Source organism: Anolis carolinensis, chromosome 2, assembly GCF_035594765.1.
Source record: "Anolis carolinensis isolate JA03-04 chromosome 2, rAnoCar3.1.pri, whole genome shotgun sequence".
NCBI classification, from domain to species: domain Eukaryota; kingdom Metazoa; phylum Chordata; class Lepidosauria; order Squamata; family Dactyloidae; genus Anolis; species Anolis carolinensis.
The window spans coordinates 279424960-279449915 of record NC_085842.1 but is presented as its reverse complement, the minus strand read 5'-3'; the positions used below and the strand labels follow the sequence as shown (position 1 = coordinate 279449915).

General features: G+C 40.0%; 1 long non-coding RNA gene across 4 annotated transcripts in view; it reads left to right on the top strand.

Moving 5' to 3' along the window:
- Positions 1-518: 518 nt before the first annotated feature.
- Positions 519-24956, top strand: part of LOC103277622 (uncharacterized) — a 70552-nt gene continuing 46114 nt past the window's right edge. For 3 of the 4 annotated variants that reach the window (XR_010003539.1, XR_010003538.1, XR_001729867.2), the window contains exons 1-2: positions 958-1086; positions 4991-5101. This is a non-coding gene — a long non-coding RNA (uncharacterized LOC103277622). The other variant, XR_001729868.2, reaches the window with a different exon arrangement.

Genomic DNA, 24956 nt, shown 5'->3' with positions numbered 1-24956 from the left:
ATTTGGGGAAACATTTCAATTGTTCCAAAGGGAGGTGGAGCAAGACAAGAGACGATGAGAAATTCCTCTGCTTTGCCATCTTTTTAGAGCATACATCTGGCGCTCGATAACCACAGCTTTTATATCCATAGATTTAACTATCCTTGATCTTGCTTGTTTATATCAAAGACACAATTTTACCTTGCCATTGTATATTATGGGACCTGAGTATCCATGGATTTTGGTATGAAATCCCACAGATACTGATGGACCACTGTATTTGATGCTGTAATTCTTAATTTGTTTGTTTCTTTAAATATAGAAGGCCAGTTGTTGTCTGAAGAATTAAACACACACTGGGTTTAAAAAATATTGGTTTTGTGGCACAGAACAATTTTATTGGTACCACAAGCTTCCAGACTCAAACGGCAGGTATTATTGGATCTGCCAAAAGAAGGAAGGTTCTTCAAACCATCAGAACCGTTTATCACATTTGCTGTAAAATAATCCAAACCTTACAGGATTTGTATTTTCAATATCATGATTTGTCTGCTGCATTGGTGATTGGTGCCCCATCAATGGCACTTACAGGTTGCTTCTTGTAAATGGAGCCAATGGGACGTCAAGTCAAGAGTCACAATAGGCAGAGCTAATGGTTGGTGGAGTAAAGTGTCACAATAGGTGGAGACAATCATAGGTGGAGCTAAGTGTCAATTGGCTGATGAAGATGAGAGTCACAATTTGTTGTTGTGTGTCTTCAAGTCATTTCTGACTGATGGAGACCCCAAGGCGGACTTAACATGGGGTGGGGGTGGGGGTGGCAGAACTGGTTCCTTCCCTTTCCTTGAGGCTCAAGGTCACCTAGTGGGTTTCTAGTGGGGATTTGAATCCTGGTCTCCCAGTGTCTTGGTCCAACACTCAAACCACTACACCACACTGGCTCTCAAAGTGGTACAGTAAGCTGAGTCAAAGGTAGGTCACAATAAAGCCAGTGGTTATGTGGTCCCAACATCCATAGGCAAAGTAGTCCTGGCTGATGTCTCTCATGTCAGTGAGGCTATGAATTCACTTTGGATTCTAGTCTGAATCTTAAAGAAGACATCCAAGGTATTTAACCTTTTTGGGGATAAGGTTCAGTGGTGTTGACAGCAATTCTAAAATTCAGAGTAAAACCTGAACAAATTCTCCATTTCACTGGCATAGGATGCATCTACACTGTAGAAATAATGCATTTTCATAGAATCATAGAGTTGGAAGAGACCTCATGGGCCATCCAGTCCAACCCCCTGCCAAGAAGCAGGAAATCGCATTCAAATCGCATTTGACAACTTTAACTGCCATGCCTCAATGCTGTGGAATTATGGGAATTGTAGTTTTACAAGATCTTTTGAATTCTCTGCCTTAAAGTGCTGGTTTCTTGACAAACTAGATCCCAGGGTTCCAAAGCATTGGGTCGTGGTGTCAACTGTATTAGCTCAGCAGTGTGGTTGCACCCATGGGAGCCAGCTACAACCACTGATGGACAGTTACTTCAAATGGCAAATAACTTTAGGATTGTGAGTACAAAGGGAAGAAAAGGTCTCATGGATACAGCAAACCCAAAGTACTCTTTCAAATTTGTATTCTGTTCAAGCAGCAGTTCCTTCAACAGAATATATAAGAATGAGTCGAGTTCCACATATTTCTGTTCCAGTAGCAACCTGCAAAGCAGAATTGGAAGAGCCACATCAGAACATGGAAATACACTTCTCTGTCTCTCCCCCACTTTTTTCCTCCAGCAGTAGCCTATTGCAAAGAAAGACAAGTGATTTTTTTTAAAAAAAATGACAAAAGAAATGTTTAAAAATAGAAACAATTTTGATTTTGGTTTGTTGACATCTGCATATACCATAAAGAGGATGAGGCTTTTATCCCCTAGGCCACCAGAGGCTCCTTAATGGCAGAGTGATTGTGTTGGACTCTCGATGGGCAAAATTAGACTAGGAAGTTCCCTATCCTCAGCCAAAGTCACAATAGATAGAGCAGTGGTTTCCAACCTTTGGGTCTCCAGGTGTTTTGGACTTCAGCTCCCACAGTTCCTAACACCTGGTAAGCTGGCTGGGATTTCTGGGAGTTGAAGTCCAAAATACCTGGAGGCCCAAAGGTTGGGAACTACTGAGATAGAGGCTAATGGTAGGCAGAGCTAAGAGTCAATACATTAAGGCAATGGTATCTAGTGCCTCATCAAACTACAATCCCTAACTACCGAAATAGTTAAAGTGGACTTGCAGTACAGTATTTCATTCCAGGACTCCCATGGTTAATAAAATCTATGGATGCTCAAGTCCAATTATACACAATAATGTAGTATAGTGGTGCCCCTTGCAATAAAATGACAAACTCAAGGTTTGCTTTTTTGAAATTCTTTAAAAAAATCAAGCCATAGATAGTTGAATCCATGTATGCAGGATCCACAGATACCTAGGGCCAACTCATAACTGTGTTCAGTAGAATAGTCCCATATAATAATGAGTGAAAACAACTAGGCTAAAATGTAGGTGGTACTTGGGGTATTTGCAGAAACACGTATCCCAGTATTTATATATTCCTTTCCATATTGTGTGAGATTTACTGTCAGTCAAAATGCAATCTCAAAACAGAACAAGTGCACATATAACAGTGTGGATTCTGGAAGAAGAGCAATGGGGAGTGAGAAAGAACATTTCAGACTTACTTAATTCACATTATTAATGTTATTGTCCATTCCAGAATCCATATCCTTGCCTGAAATGGTCCATACAGACTGCGATCTGGCACCATGAGATGCAGAGCCAACCTTAAGAAATAGGGCCACAAAGTGGCATCCACAACATGTGAGTGTGGAGAAGAGCAAACCACAGGCCACCTATTACAACACAGTCTGAGCCCTGCCACATGCAGAATGGAGGACCTTCTTACAGCAACATCAGAGGCGCTCCAAGTGGCCAGCTATTGGTCAAAGGGCATTTAGTATAATGCCAAGTTAAAAAATGTGTTTGTGTTTTTAAATACATTACAACTGTACCCTCGCTTCAATTCTGACATGATAAATAAATAACATATAACATTTCTTTTAAAACTGACCCCTTTCCCCAACTAGAAAAATCACTAGAAAATGCAGTGGTTGTCAAACAAATTCAAATGCTGAGAAACTTGAAATGGGATTTTCCATGGCAAGGTGGGACATAGTCATCTTCACCCTTTCCCAAATGTTTCTGTAGGAAACAGTCTGTTCTTGTGTCTCATCACTTTCCAAGGGGCATTTTGGTCCTACTTTAACCAATATATTTGCTGTTGTACTTTCTACCAGTTCCAAAGTACATGTGGAAAAAGCACTTCAAAGTGAATCATTAAAAATGTAGCTCTCACACCTCATACCCTTGCTGTATAATACTGTGTTGTGATATTTTTAGTAATTTGAAACATATTTTATATAAAAAAAACCTGTTCTGGACTAAATGGGACAGAAGAAATACTATCTGTCATCTTGAAAACTGGTGTAGATAGAATTGAATCTGGGCCATCCATTCATATTGCCCATGCTCTTCTTTAGAACAAGAGAAAGTGCATAATTTGATTGAAAGGGTTATGCTTCTTTTTATGACATGTATCCTCAATAAAGCCTAATTTTTGAATTTATTGGAACATGAAGAAACAGAAAAACCACAAGAAAACATTACTCCTAGGGATGGTGAAAACCATGGCCGTTGATAGGATTCACAAGATCTAAACAGATGTGCGGAAATGTCTACTTCACAGCCATATACCATATGAATGTGTATATAGTCTTACATCATTAAACTATATGAGAAATAATTGTTGTTTGAAGTGCTCTCCACATCTATGGCTGATTCCACCACTCACAGCTTGAAAATATTCGAAACAAAATTCCAAAAAGCAAATCTTGTTTTTGCCATTTTATATAAGAAACACCCCTTTATTATGTCATTGTATGTAATACAATTGAACTTGAGCATTCACGGATGTTGGTGTCTATAAAGTCCTGGAACCAAACCGCAGTGGATAATATGGGCCCAATGTATGCAGGAATTGTTATGATTTGCAAATTTGCTCTGATCCCTCAAGATTATGCTTGGGCCCTGGTTCTAATAAATCAGGGCTTGGAATATTGTGATACCCTCATGTGGTATAACTCCCAGCAAGCCCTAGCCTCCATTGGCAGTCATAGCATTATAGCATAATAGAGTTGGAAGAGATCACATGGGCCATCTAGTCCAACCCCCTGCCATGCAGGAAAAGCAAAATCATAGCACCTCTGAAAGATGGCCATCCCATCCAGCCTCTCTTTAAAAGCCTGCAAGAAAGGAGCTTCCACCACTGTCATTAAGAATACTTGGAGTAGCAGTTAAACACTGCTGAAGAAGCAGACAATTGCCACCTCTGCATTAAAAATTGAGTGTTTACTTTGACTATAGCACAGATGAATTCAATGGTGCTTCTCTACAAATAAGCATGTGCACCCTAAGCCTTTTGAGTGAATATATTGAAGACTTTGTTGTACTGCCACCATTCCAACTTGGAATTGTTTCTGAATAAACTTGTTTGAGATAGCCTATAGGATAGGGTAGATTCATAGCATGTTTTGTTTTGAATATGTGTATTTCTCATGGTTGACACCTGGTGGAAATTCCAGTGCTTTTATGTGATACCCTTTATGTTTAGGCACCATCTTGTGGCGAAACCAATAAATACAAAATTGTAATGTGCTGATGCATGTTATTGGTCTGTAATGTATTATTGCTTTCAAATGATACATGCAGAGTACGTATAAACATGATTTCTCTTTATTTTCTTTTACAACTGTTACGACTGTCTTCTTGACAACTTCTGGTATTAAGTTCCATAGTATGTCTATATCTTGTGTGAATAAATATCTCCTTTTATCTGTGCCCAATCTTTCACCATCCAGCTTAAGTGGATGACTTTAGGTTCTAGTATTATGAAAAAAAAATGACCTGTTATTTCCTCCTAGCTACAGAAAGTCCAGCTGAATGTTGCCTGCCCATCCTATGCTCTCTTTGGCCATTAACTGCCCATGGTGGTGCAGTCATTGTTGACAAGTTGACTTTGGCATGAGGCAAAGGTAAATATCCAGTTGAAATGTGTAAGGTAGAACATTACATACCATTACATTAAGCTTTTCAGTACTTAAGTTTTTTATGTGGTTTTTTGGGTAGGGAAAAATGGGCTCACATATTTCACAAATGTTGGACTGTGTCACATTTTGCTAACTCAGGCTCATCTGGTTCAGAGAGGAGAGATTATAGCTATATTTTGACTAACAAAAGATAAAAACATTGGGTTGACCAGTCTTGTCTCAGAGGTGACCTTCCCTATTGGTGTGATCTTCCTGACCACAAGGCATTGTTTGACAAGGGCAAAATGCCACAGTGGGAAATAGAACTCTCTGGCTAGTGACAACCATTCATTTCCAATAATTTAATTGATATTCCTGACACTCCCTGTGGTGGCAGTTAATGGATTCATATTCTGATTTCTTTTAAATATGGCTGACAGCTCAGTGATTTAGCTAGTGAGGACTTTTTGGCAAACCCTTCTTTGTCCTGGTCTAGACAGTATTGGAAACACACATATATATATGTTCCACATGGAACATATGCATGTGTGTGTGTGTGTGTGTGTGTGTGTACACACACACACACAAATCTTGATAGGGATGTTGTAAAAACAAAGGCATCTTTGTTTTCAAAGGGCGCAGCTAAAAAAAAAGCAAAGAAAACCAGTTTTGACCTTTGCTGTTAAACAACTGAAAAACAAACTGGTTTCCACTTTACTAGTCAATGTGTACTGCTAGAAATGACAATAACAAAAATTCTTGTGTTTCCCCAAAGTTAAAATGGTAAAACATATTGTAAAACCAGCATATACATCAGTTAAAAAAAACAATTAAACCATCCAAAACTAAAACCAATTAAAACATGAACCATTTCAAAACAATAACATTAAATGAAACTCCAGTGCATTATAAAAGGCCTGTTCTCCTTCCCACTATGCTAGTGAACATAGGATGAAACATCTTGTGGTATCTTTAAACATAGCAAGGTGGCATTTACTTGTTTCTTTGAGAGGAAGAGCAGAAGTTTTCTGGATTGCAGCTCTCTTCTGAAGATGCAAAGTGACCCACCTGAAGTTGCAGGCTGTAGTTCAGAGAGCTTATGACAAAGTAATAGTCCTCAAAACAGACTAAGGCTCTGCTGTTTTTACTTCAACAGATAGTATTTTGTTTTATTTTGGGGGGAGTAAGTTTACAATACCTTGGGCTGTAGTGTCTAGGCCATAAAAACTGCACTTTAAATAAAACTTTGTAGCCTTAAGGTGCCTCAATATATATATATATTTGCTGCAAGATCCCATCATAAATATCACTTTTGTAGTCAACAGTACATCTTAGAGTGTTTGTGATTTTCTACGTCCTCTGGGATGCTTCTGTTGTAACTTCGAACAGATGTTGTTCATTTTAACAGGGTTCACTATTATCCAGTTTCCTGTTTCCACATTATGTTCAGGAACACATCCCTTGCAGATACAGGGACTGTACTGTAATTCTGTAGTGTGATTCATCTTTCAGATAGCCAGGATACAAAATGCATAGGCCTTTGTAGGTCATAACCATTACAGTGTTCCCTCACTTATCACTTTGAATCTGGGAGAATGCTGTGGGCTTGAGTGTAACCCCATCCATGTATAGAGTGGGCATTTACCATCATTTGAATCTGTATTCCTGGAGGCCACTGACTCTCAGTCAGATGTAGTTCTGCCCCTTTCGTTAGACAGAGCTAGACAACTATCTTCAGTGGCAGCTGGGGGACAGTAGTGGTAGTCTTCTCACCATGAGCCTGTGTTAAAGGACAGCTATATGCTGCATAGTCTGTTCTGCACCTTCTAAACTGGGGTAGGTCACTGTGATTCTCCAGATAATTTTAACCTACAACCCATCAGCTATAACTAGTATAGTCAGCCCTCCATATTCGCTGGGATTATGGGCATAAGATCCCCGTGAAAGTGATAAACCGTGAATACGGAAATTGCACTTTTTTTTAACTTAAGAGAACAAGTATCTAGGAATTCCTAGGTCTTCCAGCATGACTGTGGTTGATTTATGTTGGAAAATAACCATGGAGAACTGCACTTGGGGATTTAGAGATTCCCAGAAAGGTGTTCTTTTTGGGAATCTCTAGATTTCCTAGCATGATTGTAGGAATTTGACCATAGAATCACACTGGAGGATCTAGAAAATCCAAGAGAGAAAATTTTAATCAAATCTATGAATAATCAAATCAGCAAAAGTCATAACCGCAAATATCAAAAAACGACTGTATAGCCAATACAGAAGCATTCAAGGAGCTGTAATCCACAAACACCTCACAGTGGGCTTCTCCTGCCGCAAAAACAAAATCTGTTACTCCCAGGAATGGTGGGCATCACTGCCCCATACCCAATAAGTAATATTCAATTGGGAATCCATTTATGTTCATTTTAAAGGAAGCCCACAAAAGATTAAAATCTGATCCTCAAAAGAGGTTATCGTTTTAAACTTTTCCAGTAGAAAATTTATACCTAGGAATGAAATCCAAAAGATTTGTGCCTAATTTCTATGAAGGATCAACTGTTCTACAGTTCCTCATTGACATAATTTTCCATAATACTATTTCCATTCATGCCATCATAACAGATCTTGAATAATTTGGGGATTTGTTTTCCTCTTCCAAAATTGTAGTGTTGTCATGCCACCTTGTGGTAGACTGGTGTTACTGTTTTCAAGTCATATCACCACATATTTTATTATCCCCTATGATAGAATAATTATAGCAATAGAACAAAACAGATGACTTGTTTATATCACTTATCTCATCATCAAAATAAATAGATAAATGGTGGGTTTTGTTGTTATATGCTGCTAAGTTGGCTTTGACATATGGTAATCCTAGAAATGAGAGACCTCAACCCCCCCCCCCCCCCTTTATTATTAACAACTTGGTTCAGAGAGCTGTTAATGCAAACCCAGAGCTGTGTCAATGTCATGTCATGACAGACCCCCACAAATTATGACCTCAATTCCAGCTGGATTTGCTCTTAGGCACATTTATAGCAACCCATGGTTCATGAAGAGTCGGAAACTACTGAATGAATAAACAAAACAACATTGTATCTGCAGAACTCTTTCAGAGCTACATTTAAAATTTGCTTTTCTTTCTGTCAGCCTTCTTTGTTGTTCAACTTTCATATCCCCACCTAGAAAAACTGAAAATATGGCATGAATGATCATGACTTTAGTATTCAATGTTCCTAAAGTTTTAAGTCCTCATATACCAGAACATACATTAGCAAGGTGTAGTAGTTTATGTTGGACTATGAAATTTACTTAAGTTTATCTTGCTGTGAGTTTTCCGGGCTGTATGGCTATGTTCCAGAAGCATTCTCTCCTGACATTTTGCCCACATCTAGGGCAGGCATCATCAGAGGCCTTTCAGCTTCAAAGCCTGGCTGCTTCCTGCCTGGGGAAATCCTTTGTTAGGGGGTGTTAGCTGGCCCTGATTGTTTCATGCCTGGAATTCCTCAGTTTTCTGAGTGTTCTTCCTTATTTACGCTCCTATTTTAGAGTTTTTAAAATACTGGTAGCCAGATTTTCTTCATTTTCATTTCCTGGTTTTATGGGGGTTTTTTAATACTGGTAACCAGATTTTATTCATTTTCATTGTTTCCTCCTTTCTGTTGAAATTGTCCACATGCTTGTGGATTTCAATGGCCTCTCTGTGTAGTCTGACATCATGGATGTTTGAGTGGTCTAGCATTTCTGTGTTCTCAAATAATATGCTGTGTCCAGGTTGATTCATCAAGTGCTCTGCTATGGCTGACTTCTCTAGTTGAGTTAATTTGCAGTGCCTTCCATGTTCCTTGATTTGTGTTTGGGCGCTGCATTTGATGGTCCCTATGTAGACTTGCCCAGAGAAAGTTGGTTAGAGAAGAGAGATTGTCAGTACTGGACATTCAAAGCTGAGCAATGCTTTGGGACAAAAAAAATTATGAAGAGAATTATTGATTGTACCTCATTGATAAACAATGGTTTATTAGTGCTATGATGCCCTACTCCCATGGAGGGGACGTAGGAGTTACAACTGTGGGTTCACTATGACTCCTGTACACACAGTTTTATCTACTTGCATCTGACAAAATATGTCCTCTCCAGGAGTTTTCTAGGTTCTCCAGTGATTTTGTGGTATAGTACCATCCAATGTTATAATATAGTAAGTTACCCTAGATACCTCTCTAATGATCTCATCCAACAAGGGGAGGATGCACAGGAGATATCTTTTTCCTGTTGCATTCAGTCTTAAAAGAACATGGAGAATTTCTCACCACCATCACACAGAATTTCTAGTTAAACCATGTACTTTATTCTTCATCACATGGGTAGTTATTTTCTCCTCCCATTTCACCCCGCTCAGTATTCCTTTGTCAATAGGGGTTTTGTATTTTTTCTTTAAAATTGTGCAATTTGTAGAAGTACAAAACAGGAAATAACACATTTAGGAATGTGTTTCCCATGAATATGGGGTCATATAGTAGAATACTTTATACAAGGAAGGAAAAAAAGCCAGCAATTAAAATTAGGTATTGCATTAAAAAGTGATTTCTTTAGTTTGTCTTGAACGTTCTGCAGTCAGTTGGATGATTCTATTTTTATGTCATAGAAAAACATGGAGCATTATTTCATCTTTCCCCACAGCCTGTATACTATTAAAAATGCCCATATCTTTGTTTCCCACCTCTCTCCTTGCCCCTTTTCATTTCAATAGTTTTTCGAGCTCTATAGTATTTTTGTGTGTGTGGGCTGACAATGACGGCACACATTGTTTCAAATGTGGCCCTAACATAGATTTACAGAAGTATACTACATGTCATTAAAGAAAAATCAACCACTTCCCCTAACATTGCTTATCATGGCATTTTGTATTTGTCATCACAGCTGTGCACTGAGTAAACATTTTCATTAAACTCAACCACCTCAAAAATATGCTGCCAGGCCAATCTTTAAAGTCTTTATGTGCCAGCATAAAGGCAGTAATTTTTGCTTCCGTGTGCATTGCTGCACTAATTTGAAGGAAAGGTTAACACTCAATCTCTACAAAACAACCTGTTGTGGAAGAATTCAACAATGCAAAGTACAAGATGTCACCAGGGGAGCTTTCATTTATGAAATAAACAACTGAAGAAAAGAGATGGAATTTTCTCTTTTCCATCTTGGCATTGCTATCAATATTGCTTGCTTGCTTTTCTATTTAGAGTATTTATATTTTGCTTTTCAGCCACGAGGGGTCTGACAGCAGGTTAGAAATTGTTAATTTTCCCTCAGGTTTACAATCTAAATAAGATGTAATAATAAATAAGATGCAATAAATAAGACATGATGGAACTGTGTCTGGCTCAATAGCTGCCTCCCATTCAGTAGCCAGCAGAATGGTAGTTGACAATAGTGGGAGAGGCTTTCAACAGCTGCTGGACAAGACATTTTGGAGCTGTGCTTGACTTACTAATTGTGTTACCTTCCAATCCTCACCACCTTTCTGTGAGCATTGTGGCCGTATTTTCACAGCCTGCCAGTTGGGCAGTCATGATGTAACAAAGGAGTCATAAGCCAAGTAGCTATGTCAGATCCTCTACAACTATAGTGGTTATTCCTGCCCTTTCCCACCTGGATCTAGCAGATGAACTGCCACCCACAGAAGAAAGCCACTCGCAGCCTCAGGCTTAGAAGTGTCAAGAGAACAGTATTTTCAGAAGGGGAGCCTAGGGCAGCATGTCCATTGCCGCCAATGGGCTGAATGCATTTGTATATTCAGATAGTGAAATGAAAGAGCTCATTTGGATGGGCCCCTGTTTCACCCCTAGTCTGCGCAGGCACCTCAAAACCACACTGGAGCTCCAGAACATAAACAAAACAAGCTATTTATTGACAATTATATGCAAGCAGTAGCAAATCAGAGTTCAAAGTCAATGAAATAAGACTTCAGTCCACAAGGTACAAAATACTTGAGAATCTTGAAGCAAGAGTCTACGAAAGTCACACAAAAGATTAAAGTCCAAACAGGATATTAAAATTAGCCCAAACAAGGTATCAAAGCAGTCCAAGGCACATGATCTAACTGGAATGCAGGAATCAAAGCACCAAGATTAGTCCAAGGAACAGGATCAATGCTGGAACACCAGACAGGATCTTGACTGGAGCAGGAAATTCAAACTGCAAACTCACAGGAACAATGCCTGGATAATCCAAAAATCCACAAGAGCAGGAATAATGACTGGAACAAGACTCAAAGCACAAGGCTGCATGAATTGGCATGAAAATCCACAGGAACATAGAACAAGATTCTTGAAACAGAGATATCTCTCATGATGAGCAAAGTTACCACCTCTGAATCTTTCAGAGAAGCAGCTCTTCTTAAGGGTAAGCTCAAGGCCTCTTCCCATGGGAAGTCTGTTCATTATTCTTTCTCAATAGCAATCGCTTACTGCGCCTGAAACCCTCCCTTTCTCTTCTCTGCTGATAAATCGCTTTCTTTCTGTCAAGCTCATTACCCTTATCACAACTAGAATCCTCACTAAAATGCCCATCTGACAAAGGAAGGCCTGACCTTGACTCCTTCAAGGAATGTGTTTCAAGCTGCTGGCTTGAAACCATTGTGTGCCTGTTCCCAGAATACTTCAAACCAAACTCTGGCAGCCTTGGGATAGCCATTTCCTCCAACTGTAGCTGCATAGGAACCTCAGGCCCAAACCCAGAATCCTTTGACAAGTCAAGTGCAGGAACAATCACAGAGTTAGGAGCAGGGACAATCACAGGCCGAACAGACCCAACCTCAGGCTCCCCTGACAGCTGAGGTGCAGGCTGGGCTACAACAGCGCCGGTTTCAGAAGCGGGAATGGAAACGGGACCATACGAATGGAACAAACAGAAACGGGTAGCGATTTTATATCAATGCACAAGACTAATAACTACTTTCAAAGTAAGTACCACACAATTAAACAGAAATAACACTTTCAAACCAGGAACATAATTTTGTTACATAGTGTTACCACAGCGACAGAAAGTGAGGTGAAATCATATGAACAGGAGCACAGACAGCAAAACAAATACCACAGAGACGTTAATCCTTCCCAATGCTATCCAAAGCATTCACTCTCTCTCTCTCTGTATATGTATATGTATATGTTACACTTAAAAATGTACCTGTTTTGACATACCATATATATTTCAGTATAAGCTGTTTTTCCATCCTTTTTTAGGGCTGAAAAAGCCCCCCCCCCGGCTGTATACTTGAGTGAGGGTCGTGGCTGATTTATATTTGGGTCGGCTTATACTCGAGTGCATACATCAGAGTTGGACAGTCTTATCTTATTCAAGTCTTATTATTTTAAATTACATTTTTATGTAAATATTCAAAAAACTTTTAACCTCCTGATACTGCAATAAATGTAATTTTATTGATATCTATTTTTATTTTAAAATTTTACCAGTAGCTGCTGCATTTACCACCCTTGGCTTATACTCGAGTCAATAAGTTTTCCCAGTTTTTTGTGGTAAAATTAGGTGCCTCAGCGTATATTCGGGTTGGCTTAAACTCGAGTATATATGGTACATACAAATTCAACTCAAGAACAAATCTACAGAGCCTCTCTTGTTTGTAATCTGGGGACTGCCTGTATATGCAAGTTGACAATATTCTACTCCCTCGGGACTGTGGAATTGTAAATGCATATGCAAACAACTCAGTGGTCTTTTTTGCTGAGAAAGAATGGAGAAAATTCCATCATTCTTGCCCCAAGATATCCTCACATGGATTATTCTTTCCAAACCAGAAATAGCGGTCTATGTGGAATTTATAAAAAACTGGTAATGGAGGGATTGTTGGGTGTGTCAGAACAGCAGTGGGGTCTGCAGACTGTGAACCACCCTATTAAATAATTATCCCACACAAACATACAGCAAAGACTCTAATTCATAAAAGCTTATGCTGCAACAAATTGGTTGCACAAGACTGCAGAAGAGAAGGCTGAGAGGAGACATGATAGCCATGTACAAATACGTGAAGGGAAGTCATAGAGAGGAGGAAGCAAGCTTGTTTTCTGCTGCCCTGCAGACTAGGACACGGAACAATGGCTTCAAACTACAGGAAAGGAGATTCCACCTGAACATCAGGAAGAACTTCCTCACTGTGAGGGCTGTTCGACAGTGGAACTCTCTCCCCCGGGCTGTGGTGGAGGCTCCTTCCTTGGAGGCTTTTAAGCAGAGGCTGGATGGCCATCTGTCGGGGGTGCTTTGAATGCGATTTCCTGCTTCTTGGCAGGGGGTTGGACTGGATGGCCCATGAGGTCTCTTCCAACTCTACTATTCTATGATTCTATGATTCTATGATTCTATGACTCTTTTGATAGTAATCGGCATTAGCTATAGCAAAAAGAGTGATGTTAATAATGTCAGTAAAGTTCTGACACAATTAAATGAGACAACTCCCCTTCAGACACAGCAGTGGCATTTAATTGTATACAAAAGGCAACATTCTTAGTAAAGTATTCCTCTCACTTCCTGTTTGTACTTCTCTTCCTTTTGCTGCTGGGTGTGATTGGGTTGTATTAACAGAAATGTAATAGAGATTAGTGTTGTTGATTAGAGACAGCCTGAGCATTACAACATGTCCCTTACTGTTTGCTAAGCAAATGTAAACAGTACAGGGAGACCTTTGTATGATGAGAACATCGATATACAATGTAAGCAAATGTCTGTGCTGAAACTTCTGCTTGATTGTAGTTATGTGGTTTTACTGGCTGCAGCTTTATAGTAGACTCTTGGTTTAACTTTAATTGAAAGTGGGCAAAAAAAATCTCAAACCATTGTATTTTGTTTTCGTAACTCAACAGAAGCCAAAAAGGGGGAGGGATCTGTATCTTATGAGCAAAATAGGGTTACCCTCCCCCTCCCACTTCCCGGCTATAGGTTGAAATAATATGGTCCATGGGGAAAAAATCTAAAGTTCATTGAGCAGCAGCACTTGTGAACAATAATTCATTATAAATGTCTTTATTCTGTTCATAGTATGTAATCCAATTTTAAACAAAATATTAGAGATGAGCACTGATGTTATAAAATTGCAGTCTGGATGCACCATAAATAGTAGTATCTAGGAATATTCTTTTGTAGCTTATTTATAAGAAAAAAATAGGACCCAATTTATGCAAATAAACCGTAATTAAAGTTTAAACAAAGATTTCTGCATGATCTAGGTTAAATCAATAACTAATTAATTAAGGTTGCTTACTGAATATTTGTTCCAAGGATTTGCCTTATGTGTCATATGTTGCCATTTTCAGAGGATTTGAAAAATCTCCTTTCGTGGTGGTGCAGGTCTCATTTCACATTGGCTTGGTAACAGGGAAGGGCAGATCTTTCTAAAATATTCAGTTCCCTCATTTCTCCCAATTCATTTCATCTAAGATAACAGGGCTTTTTCTCTTTGGGAACTAGTGATGACCATATATATTTTTTCATTCCCACCATTATTTGTAATATTTGTATATAGGCTAGAGATTTCATGTACAGTAGACTCTCACTTATCCAACATAAACGGGCCAGCAGAACGCTGGATAAGTGAAAATGTTAGATAATAAGGAGGAATTTAGGAAAAACCTATTGAACGTCAAATTACGTTATGGTTTTACAAATTAAGCACCAAAACATCATGTTTGAAATCCAAAACACCTGGAAGGCCAGAGTTGGGAACACACTGATATACTGTAGATTAACCGTGTCTAGAATCCCGTATTGAGCATAGAGGAATGGCAACACTGGAAAACCAACGTTTGCCAACACACTGATATTGGTCAACTGTCTTCAAAATCTCATCTGGAGTTGGGTGGCTCTGTGTTGGAAAGGCTTGGCTTATGCCTTCCAGCCTAGCAGAATGGGGCTGGACTGGATAGCCTCTTAAGGGAGGGGGTCTCTTGCGTTTCTAGGTTTCTATGCCTCTAATTATCCTTGCTTGGGTTAGAAGAGAAGGAGGAGGAGAAGAAGGCCAGAAATGCAAGTTGCTGCAAGGCTGTCAGAGGTAAAAGAGGGGGGAGGAGGAAGAAGAGAGAGTGTGTAGGGGAGAAAAAGGAAGGGAGAAGGGAGAGAGAGAGAGGATCTGGAGCAAAGTGTGTGTGCAGGAAGAAAGGGGGGTCCTCTGCCCACCTGGCCAGGTCAGGAGACAACAGAAGGCAGCCAGCCCTCCCCCCCCCCACCCCACTCACTAGCCTTGGCTCCCTTTCCCAAGCCCAGGCCTGCTGCCTTGGCTTCTCTCCCCTCATTCCTTCCTTCCAATCATGAGCCTTTCCCCCCCACTGATTTGGAGATATGCCTCCAAAGCAGGGGAGCAAGGCTCTGCGTGTGCCAAGAGCAGAAAGAGAGAGAGGAGAGCCATCGCGTTTCCTTTCCCCCCTCCTCACTCCCTTGCATACAAATGGCCCCCAATGGGATGATTCACCGACCCCCTTCCCTCCTTTCTCTTTGGAGATGTACTTTCCTCTTCCTCCCCATTTTTTCGCATGGGAAAGGGAGCCACCCGCTCTCACCGTGCATTGAATGAAGGAGCACCTATCAAAGGGTGCAATGTTTCCGATCCGCCACAAGATGGCATTGGATAATACGGAGTGTCGGATAAGCGGAGGTCAGATAAGCAAGACTCTACTGTATTATCATTGCTGTGTGTCTAAATTGTGAATAGGGTTACTTTATATTTCAAATCCTCTTGTTAGAAATAGCAGTTTGAACTCAGTCATTGGTGATCACTCATGTCTGAGCATGATTGCCTTTCAAGTGTAGCATCTTGGTGGTCTCTATAGATTACTGTAGAGACCTGTTTTTGATCCGCATGTTCTTCCACAGTGAGGACATTTCCAGGTGGAAGGTGGTCCCAGTCAGGGTTGGCTTGATGTGCCTTCCTCTTGACAAATTTCGCCCTCCATTTTGCCTCTTCAAATTCCACAGCAGTGTTGGTCACAGCTGACCTCGAGTTAGAACACTCAAGGGCCAGAGCTTCCCAGTTCTCTGTCTATGCCACAGTTTTTAAGGTTGGCTTTGAGCACATCTTTAAATTTATTTTCTTGTCCACCAGCATTGTTTTCCATTTTTGAGTTGGGAGTAGAGTAACTGCTTTGGGAGACGGTGACCGGGCAGTTGGACAACATGGCTAGTCCAGCGAAGTTGATGGTGGAGGATTATTACTTCAGTTTTGGTGGTCTTTGCTTCTTCCAGCACACTGACATTTGCCCAATTGTCTTGCAGGATTTTTCAGAGGCAGGGCTAATGTAATTGTTCCAGAAGTTTCGTGTCACGTTTGTAGACAGTCCACATTTTGCCGGTGTATAACAGGGTTGGGAGGACAATAGTTTTATAAACAAACACCTTGGTGTCCCTATGAATATCCTGATCCTGAAACACTCTCTGCTTCATTCCAAAAAATGTGGCACTCGCAGAACTCAGATGGTTGTATTTCAGTGTCAATGTTGACTTTTGTGGAGAGGTAATTGCCAAGCTAGTAGAAATGGTCAACATTTTATAACATTACACCATTAAGCTGTATTTCTGGCACTGCAGAGGGATTGGCTGGTGCCTGCTGAAAGAGCACTTTGGTTTTCTCCATGTTCAGTGAGAGGCCAAACAGTATGAACTACTACTACATTAACTAGTATCCAGTGCCACCCAGTGGCAGAATTCAGAAAATACTTCTATTAAATCAGTCAGCCTAAAACAATTAAGTAAGCATTACATGTTTTAGATTAATTATACTTTAAAACAGGGGCCTAAATCTCCTGAAGGCACCAGATCCCATCTGATCTTGAAAGCTCAGCAAAATCAACCCTAGTTAGTATTTGGATGGGAGACCACAATAAATCCCAGGTGCTATAGGCTGTTTCAGAGGAAGCAACTGACAAAATCACCTCAGAGAATTAGTTCCTAAGAAAACTCTATGAATTGTATGGAGTCCTTGTAGAATAGATCAAAAGATGGAATACACCCGTACCTTCCAGATATTGTTGGCCATTATCCGACAACATCAACTATGCTATGTTGTTTATTTGTTCAGTCACTTCCAACTCTTCGTGACCTCATGGACCAGCCCACGCCAGAGCTCCCTGTCGGCCGTCGCCATCTCCAGCTCCTTCAAGGCCAAGCCAATCACTTCAAGGATACCACCCATCCACCTTGCCCTTGGTTGGCCCCTCTTCCTTTTTCCTTCCGACTATGCTTTATATGACTAATAAGAGTTGCTGCCAAAGACGTTAAGTGCAATATGTTCCACAGCTGAAGAATAAGGACATCAACAAATAGAACAAAAATACCCTTAAGTCTGTTGAATCTGTAGCTGCAAAATTGTGTTCTACTCAATATTTTAGATTTCAGTAAGAATAAAGCACTATGTACAATTTGATATGCCAAGCTTATATTCAGGAAAAATAGACTTAATCAGAGAGCACTCCTTTTAACCATTACTGACAAAACACTGCATGTGTGTCTTTAAGTCACCTATTTACTTATAGCGACTGTACCTAACAATTTCTTAGGCACAGAATACTCAGAGGTGGTTTTACTAATCCCTTCCTCTGAAATGCATCCTACATCACAGGGTATTTGCTGGTGATCTCCTGTCTAAGGACTAATCATAATTGACCTTGCCTAGCTTCCAAGATCAGATGGGTTATTGATGCCTTTTGGGTGCTTAGGCCCAATGATGAAGCATTAGCCTTTATGAAAACACATGCAGCTATTTTGTCTTTCACTCCTCCATACTAATCTGTTGCATGAATTAAAAATAGTTTTAAATTTGGTTCTGGTAAATAGTTTTTACAGTTGGAACCAACAAAGTCAATTTGATTGTTTTTCTTCTTTAAGATAGTAAGTAAGTAAGTAGTAAGTAAGTAAACTTTTATTAAGATCAATGACCAGTTCTTCTTTAGGATAATTTATTTGAAAGACAATACCATCATCTACAGTTAAAAGATTACATGGCCCAACAAAAAATGTTCTCTGGTGTCATGGTTTTTAGGCCAGTTCCTGTGGTTATTGAGGGCACTGATTCAGAAAATTGCCTTGGATAAACCGCATCAGCTCTAGTTTCTTAGATATAGTTATCGTGGGTTTCTGTGACTGGTATATGCTATATGTCCTGTATCTCAAAACCTAGAATTGATAGGGGGAAACTAGTGCCATTTTTGGAATTAGCAGGTGAAACATACCCTAAAACAGGGTTAACATTTTAGGCACCAAATGTGTGTTGGCCAGTGCTTTCTAGGTCTCCATCTACACTGCCATATAAAATCCAGATTATCTGCTTTGAACTGGATTATATGGCAGTATTAACTAATATAATACAGTTCAAACAAGATAATCTGGAATTTATATGGTTGTGTAGAAGGGGCCTAAAACAACCAGAAGATATAAATTTGCATTTTAAATTAATATAAAAATAGAAAAGATTTGTGTGATAGCTTATAAAATATCTGAACAGATATGTGAGGTTTGTAATTGCTTGATATGTTTTCTATGAATATCAGCCAGGAAAGCCATAGTTGTGTGTTTCAGCATTTGTAACTTTTGATGAACTGGTATTTCTGATTTGTACTATTTTATGCATTTCGTTTTGGTATTGATGCACTGTTGGATGTGTGTCTATATTTTAGTGTTCCTGATGTGTCTTGATAGTCATCCTCTGGTCCAGGTGCTTCTCAGCATACGTTAAGAGCATGGATTTTCACTAATATGTAATAACAACAACACTTTATTTATAACTCACCCTCTCTGTCCAAGGGGACTTAGGGTGGTTTCCATGGAATAACAAAAATAACAAACATTCAATGCTAAGAACAGACACATAGCAATCAAGATATAGACAAGCAATAAATCTAAACCAAAAATTAGCTAAGGATTAAATTAAATAAACATAATATAACTCAAAAAATCATACATATTAAACACAATACATTAAAAGCATAAAATAGTATGCTACCTATGTATCAACTGAAGCATAAAAAAACTGCTAACTTCTTTCATCCAAGTACCTCTACCATTCTGAAATAGTTCAACAAGTGCAACTGATGCTCTGCTTTGAGATGCATAATAAGGGAATGATCAGCTATTGTTTTAGCTAAATATAAGGTTGAATGGTAATAATTGGGGAAACCCCCTGAACTACAAATGTTTACATACAAAATAACTACCTAAAATCACAATGTATAAAATCATTCATTTGATACATAGTTCAAGTCACATGTTAAAAATTGCAAATGAAAACCTTGGAAGAATAGTAGCCTTTTAATCTGTCCCCTGCATGTGAATAAAACCACCTGTTAAGATACTTTGTATAGCATGGAATTCAAGAGAGCCCAGATGCCTACTAATGTTAACTGTCCATGAATAAGATTCAGTGGGTTATTAATTGGGTTTGGTTCCAAGATGTTCTGCAACCATCGTATGCAATCCACGCAGTGCCTTCCGTGTGCTTGGCTTTCAGGTTTAAAATATCTGTGTCTAGTAGGTTGCTCATCTTAAAACAAAAAAGAAGATAGTGTTGTTGAGCCTTTAATAGTTCTGTAAAAATAGAGTTTTATCAGGTGTGGCATTAACTGACAAGGTGATACTGCTGAAATTCCCTCTTCTCCAAGTATAAAGGTTTCAGAAGCCTGCCCTCTTTTGTGCTGGGCCACCCTAATTTTCCCAGTAACTATATTTGTACCAGGACATTCATTCAATGTTATTTTTGGATGAGGAAATGGAGACTGTCCTAGATTCCTTCTTCCAATGTTATACCTGCTGGAATTGAATGTACAAAGACAACTCAAGATTATGTCCTCCTTCTTGAAAAGGATTAATATCAGGATGTCGTTGCAATGGGATGATAAATCTACTGGGCAAATGCATACAAAAAATACTATGTACAGTACCTGTAAATGGAGTATTAACCTCTTTCCTTCCATGCTAAAGCTAAGGCAGTTGGGTTAAATCCAGAATGGAGCTGCTTGGTGAGCTGTCTGTTTATGAGTGCAATGAAGACACTACTGTGTGGTTGCTCTTTGAAAGAATGCCAATACACAACCTCATGGGAAAAATTCTGGTGTTGACATGCCTTAATTTGGCATTTCAGTAGTTTACAAGGACCTATGAAGTGGAACTACACATGTGTTTCCACAGAACTGGGAAGACTGGAACATTGGAAAAATCTATTGCTGCTTTGCTATTGACTATGTTTAAGTAGTTTCTTTTCTTACCTTTATTGAGGCCCCTTCCACACATCTGTATAAAATTCACAGCAGTGTGGATTCAGATAATCCAGTTCAAAGCAGATATTGTGGATAATCTCACTTGATATTCTGGATTATATGACAGTGTGGAAGGGTCCTGAATTTCTTTTCTGGATTTCTGCGTTGAGCAGCCTCCGTGGAAATGGTCGATCTACCCTGTGCGTGTGCGCACAGGACAGATTGCCCATTTCACTGGAGGCTGCTCAACGCAGACGCAGACGCAGACGCTTCTGCATTGAGCAGCCTCCATGGAAATTTCCGCCCTGCCTGCTCAAGGCAGGTGCAGATCGGCGGTGATCTGCGCCTCCGTTGAGCAGGCTCCGGGAAAATGGGTGATCTGCCCTGTGCGCGTGCACACAGGGCAGATTGCCCATTTCTGCCCTGCCTGCTCAACGCAGAAGCAGATCGCCGCCGATCTGCTTCTGCGTTGAGCAGCCTCCGTGGAAATGGTCGATCTACCCTGTGCGTGTGCGCACAGGACAGATTGCCCATTTCACTGGAGGCTGCTCAACGCAGACGCAGATTGGCAGCTATCTGCTTCTGCATTGAGCAGCCTCCATGGAAATTTCCGCCCTGCCTGCTCAAGGCAGGTGCAGATCGGCGGTGATCTGCGCCTCCGTTGAGCAGGCTCTGGGAAAATGGGTGATCTGCCCTGTGCGCGTGCACACAGGGCAGATCGCCCATTTCCGCCCTGCCTGCTCAACGCAGAAGCAGATCGCCGCCGATCTGCTTCTGCGTTGAGCAGCCTCCGTTGAAATGGGCGATCTGCCCTGTGCGTGTGCACACAGGACAGATCGCCCATTTCCCTGTAGGCTGCTCAATGCAGCCCAGTGCTTGTGGCCACCATCAACACAGGGTCAGTCTGCACCCAAATTAAGCAACCAGTGTGGACGTGTCCTTAGATGTGTTTGAATTGTGTTTTCTAGCATGCGGATTGATTCTATGCATGTCTGCTAAGGAGATCTGTGAACAAGATGTATCTAAAAGGATTGCAAAATTGTAATAGCTATGTTGAGTTTCTAGTTGTATGTGAACTATAACGTTGGTAACATTTTCCTCTCTTACAGTCACCCGCTTAATATTTTTCACCTTTGCCAGGGGAGTGCAATCGCAACTGGGAAAATAATGGAGGGAAAACATCTAAGCGCTCTATAACTGAGGTCCTGATCCAAATCCTGCCCAGCAATTGCTATGAACATTTTAAAAATCCCATCTGTAGATCTCTTGCATCATGTCTAGTTTGGCCATCGATCAGACAACAGCTGCGCAATTTTTCTTTCTAGCTATTATATAGCATCCTTCCTCTTTCAGTTCTTTGAAATAATTTACATATGCTAGTACCTTTGCCAAAGTAAAGTCTCATGGATAAAAGAAAAATGCTGACCACATTCTCTCCCCAAGTTATTTTTCCGCCCTAGCCATTCAGTAATAAATAGTTAATGCTAGATTCCCCATAAAACCATTGCATAAATGTGAAAATGGTTTAACTCTCTGATGTTACCACCTTCTAGTATATTTCATATCTCCACCCCTTGATGCCTCATTTAATACATATATCACTGCTTTAGGGTAAGCCCTTGGGTTTGCAAGTAAATGACAGTAAATCATAAATAATTGGTATTCACCACTCCAATAGCAATTTCACACCATGGCTAAGCCCTGTTATGTTTTCCCCAAAGGGTTTCAAGTACCTTGGAATATTTATCCCATCGTCCATGCAAACTATTTCAAAATGACTCATTTTCTGAATGTTAAGTATTGTGGCATTCTGTGATTTTTCTCAATTTTTCCCACTTAACATTTCTCATAAGACTAAAAATACTAAAAATTCTTCAAGTTTTTGAAAAGGGCGGATTTTAATTGACTGCCCAAAGAGAGATTTTACAGCATAGACTGTTCAGAGCCAAATGGTGGTAATACATTCCTACAAAACACCTCCTTAAAAGTTTCTTCATAATGGTTTTCAAAAGCATACTAGTCTGCATAACTCTTACAGTATTTAAAAAGTTTTCTTTAATAAAGCCTTTGGAAATATTTTCTATGCTATTTCAGTTCTCTGGCATACAACATTTGTACTTCCAGAATGGTGAAATAATCCTGCAGAAATACATACTTTTGAAAATGTCAGACACAGTTCTCAAAAAACACAAATACATCATGCGATATCTAGATTGTGCATGTTTTCCTGCTATTGAGGGTGTGCTAAATGTTATTGAGATTGCTTCATAGGTCCATGATTTTTAGATCAACTGGTCAACTATGTGATCAAAGATGGGTTAAAAGTGAATTCCTCTCTTGGTATTACTTTTTTTAAAAAAAGATGGCTGAGAATATGTTTGCAGAGGGTTTGTTTAGAGAATGTGCAAAGTGAAACCATGTGCGCTAAGGCAGAGTAAATAAATAGATAAATAGATAAATAAAACACACTATAAGCTGTCTGCACAGATTTTATCTCACTATATGACATTCCTCCAAATCTCGAAAGTTTTAGTTTAGGACAGCTGTTTGGAATGGAAATGTAATAATGATATCCCTGTAATTCACTCAAAACTCTATGGCAGAATATTCCCCTGGCCTTCTAATGAACTTTCTATATATAAAAAACAAGCAAACCCTTATTCACATTATATTTTCTAAATCCGCATGGATTCCATGCTTGCCGCATTAGTGCCACATGTAGCAACCATATTGTAGTGAGTTTATCCATAGATACCTCCTGGGTGAAATCACCACACTTTAAGCATCTTTCTGAAAAACTCCTTCCATTTGCACTATTGGTGGCTGCATGGCAGTGGTCACTTTACTTTTTTTCCTCCCGGCATGCATGGGAATATATGTATTTCCACGCAAGATTTCTTTAGCCACTCAGCTATACAGATGTGTGCTAATACTGATATATGAGGAATTGATCTGCAGTTATCCACATGTACGTTCTTTAAAAAAAATTGAAACCATTTCAGTTTCAGCAATAACTGGACGATTGTGTGATCTGTTAGCCCTTGTCAACTCCCACCAACCATTTTGGGTTCCCCTAAGTCCTACCCTAGCTCCAGTGCATAGCTGCTTGTTGAGTATGGCCTCAAGAAAAATATTCCAGAACCCATTTGGATATTCAGCCAAAATGTGGGTAAAAGCCAAGGCAATTCATTTAAAAGCTGTTTAAGGCAGTGGTTCTCAACTTGGGGTTTCCAGATGTTTTTGGCCTTCAACTCCTAGAAATCCTAACAGCTGGTTAACTGGCTGGGATTTCTGGGAGTTGTAGGCCAAAAACATCTGGGGACCCCAGGTTGAGAACCATTGGTTTAAGGGCAAAGGAACCAGTTGAGATGTGAGTGGTCACAAACATTGTGTGGCAGGATAGTAGACAATATGAGGTTGAGCATTATTTGTTTTTGTCCATGTAAACGGTGCCAGAAATGGTTTAGTGGATAACAGGGGGAGGGTCTGCAATGGAAAGACAATTATCCCTATTCTAGTTCCTACTGGATCCTGCCCTGTGTAAGATCTTCAAGATGTATTTACTATGTAGATATTAGGGTTGTCCATATCGTCGTAAAAATTGTCATACCATTATAATTTCGTTATGTTCCCGTTTTTTGACACGAGTATTGAAACGTTTTCCCTGGGCGCAACTGGCAATGTAATACGATCCATCGTTGGCCCATTCTGTAATTGTGTCTTCAAATTTTCGTTAATTTTTTTCCTTCCAATTTTTTAAAAAATATTTTTTAAATATATATATATATATATATATATATATATATATATATATATTTCTGCAACCTAACATGAACGGGAGCCTAGCGCAGCCTAACATGGCTCCCGCTCCCTGCCAATCAGAGTCTTCCACGATGGCTAAAAAAGGTGGGGGCTAGCATCCTCCCGTCGACATGTAGAATCGCTATAAAAATCGCCTCCGCACGGAGCCAAGCCATTCTCTGGGTTGAGATACCGAGGAGAGAGGGTGGTTCGCGCACGCGCCGTGAAGCTGAGAGGGCAAAGTGGCTGGTTGTTGCCGGTTAGATATTGTGTTGGGGGGAAATTGGCTTGGGGCTTGGGGCAGAGTCCTTGCTGTGGATGTTGGGAATTTTTATTTTCCAAAGGAGTCTGCGTCCCTCCCTGTAACCGCTAGCTTTGGGGCTTTTGGGGTGCTTTTTCTTTTTGAGGTAGACTTTTTGCCTTTCCTTTGCAAAGTTTTCTGGAAGAAAGCAATAAAACCCATATAAGGCTTTCCAAGCCTGCAAAGGAGTGTGTGCACTGCTTCTTTCCCTGTAACCCCAGAGATTTGGGGTGGTTTTCCTTTTTGAGGTAGACTTTTTGCCTTTCCTTTGCAAAGTTTTCTAGAAGAAAGCAATAAAACCCATATAAGGCTTTCCAAGCCTGCAAAGGAGTGTGTGCACCCCTTTTCCTTGTTGCACAAAAAAAAAAAAAAAACCCGGCCACCACTTTTTATTAGATAGGGGCAGGGTGTGTGGTGTGGGGCTCAGGTCACAAGGGAGTGGGACATGAGCTCCCATGTCTTAGGAAGCTGAAATATCACCACCTTATTTTTAGATAGGAGCGGGGGGTTTCCAGTTTCTGCAAAT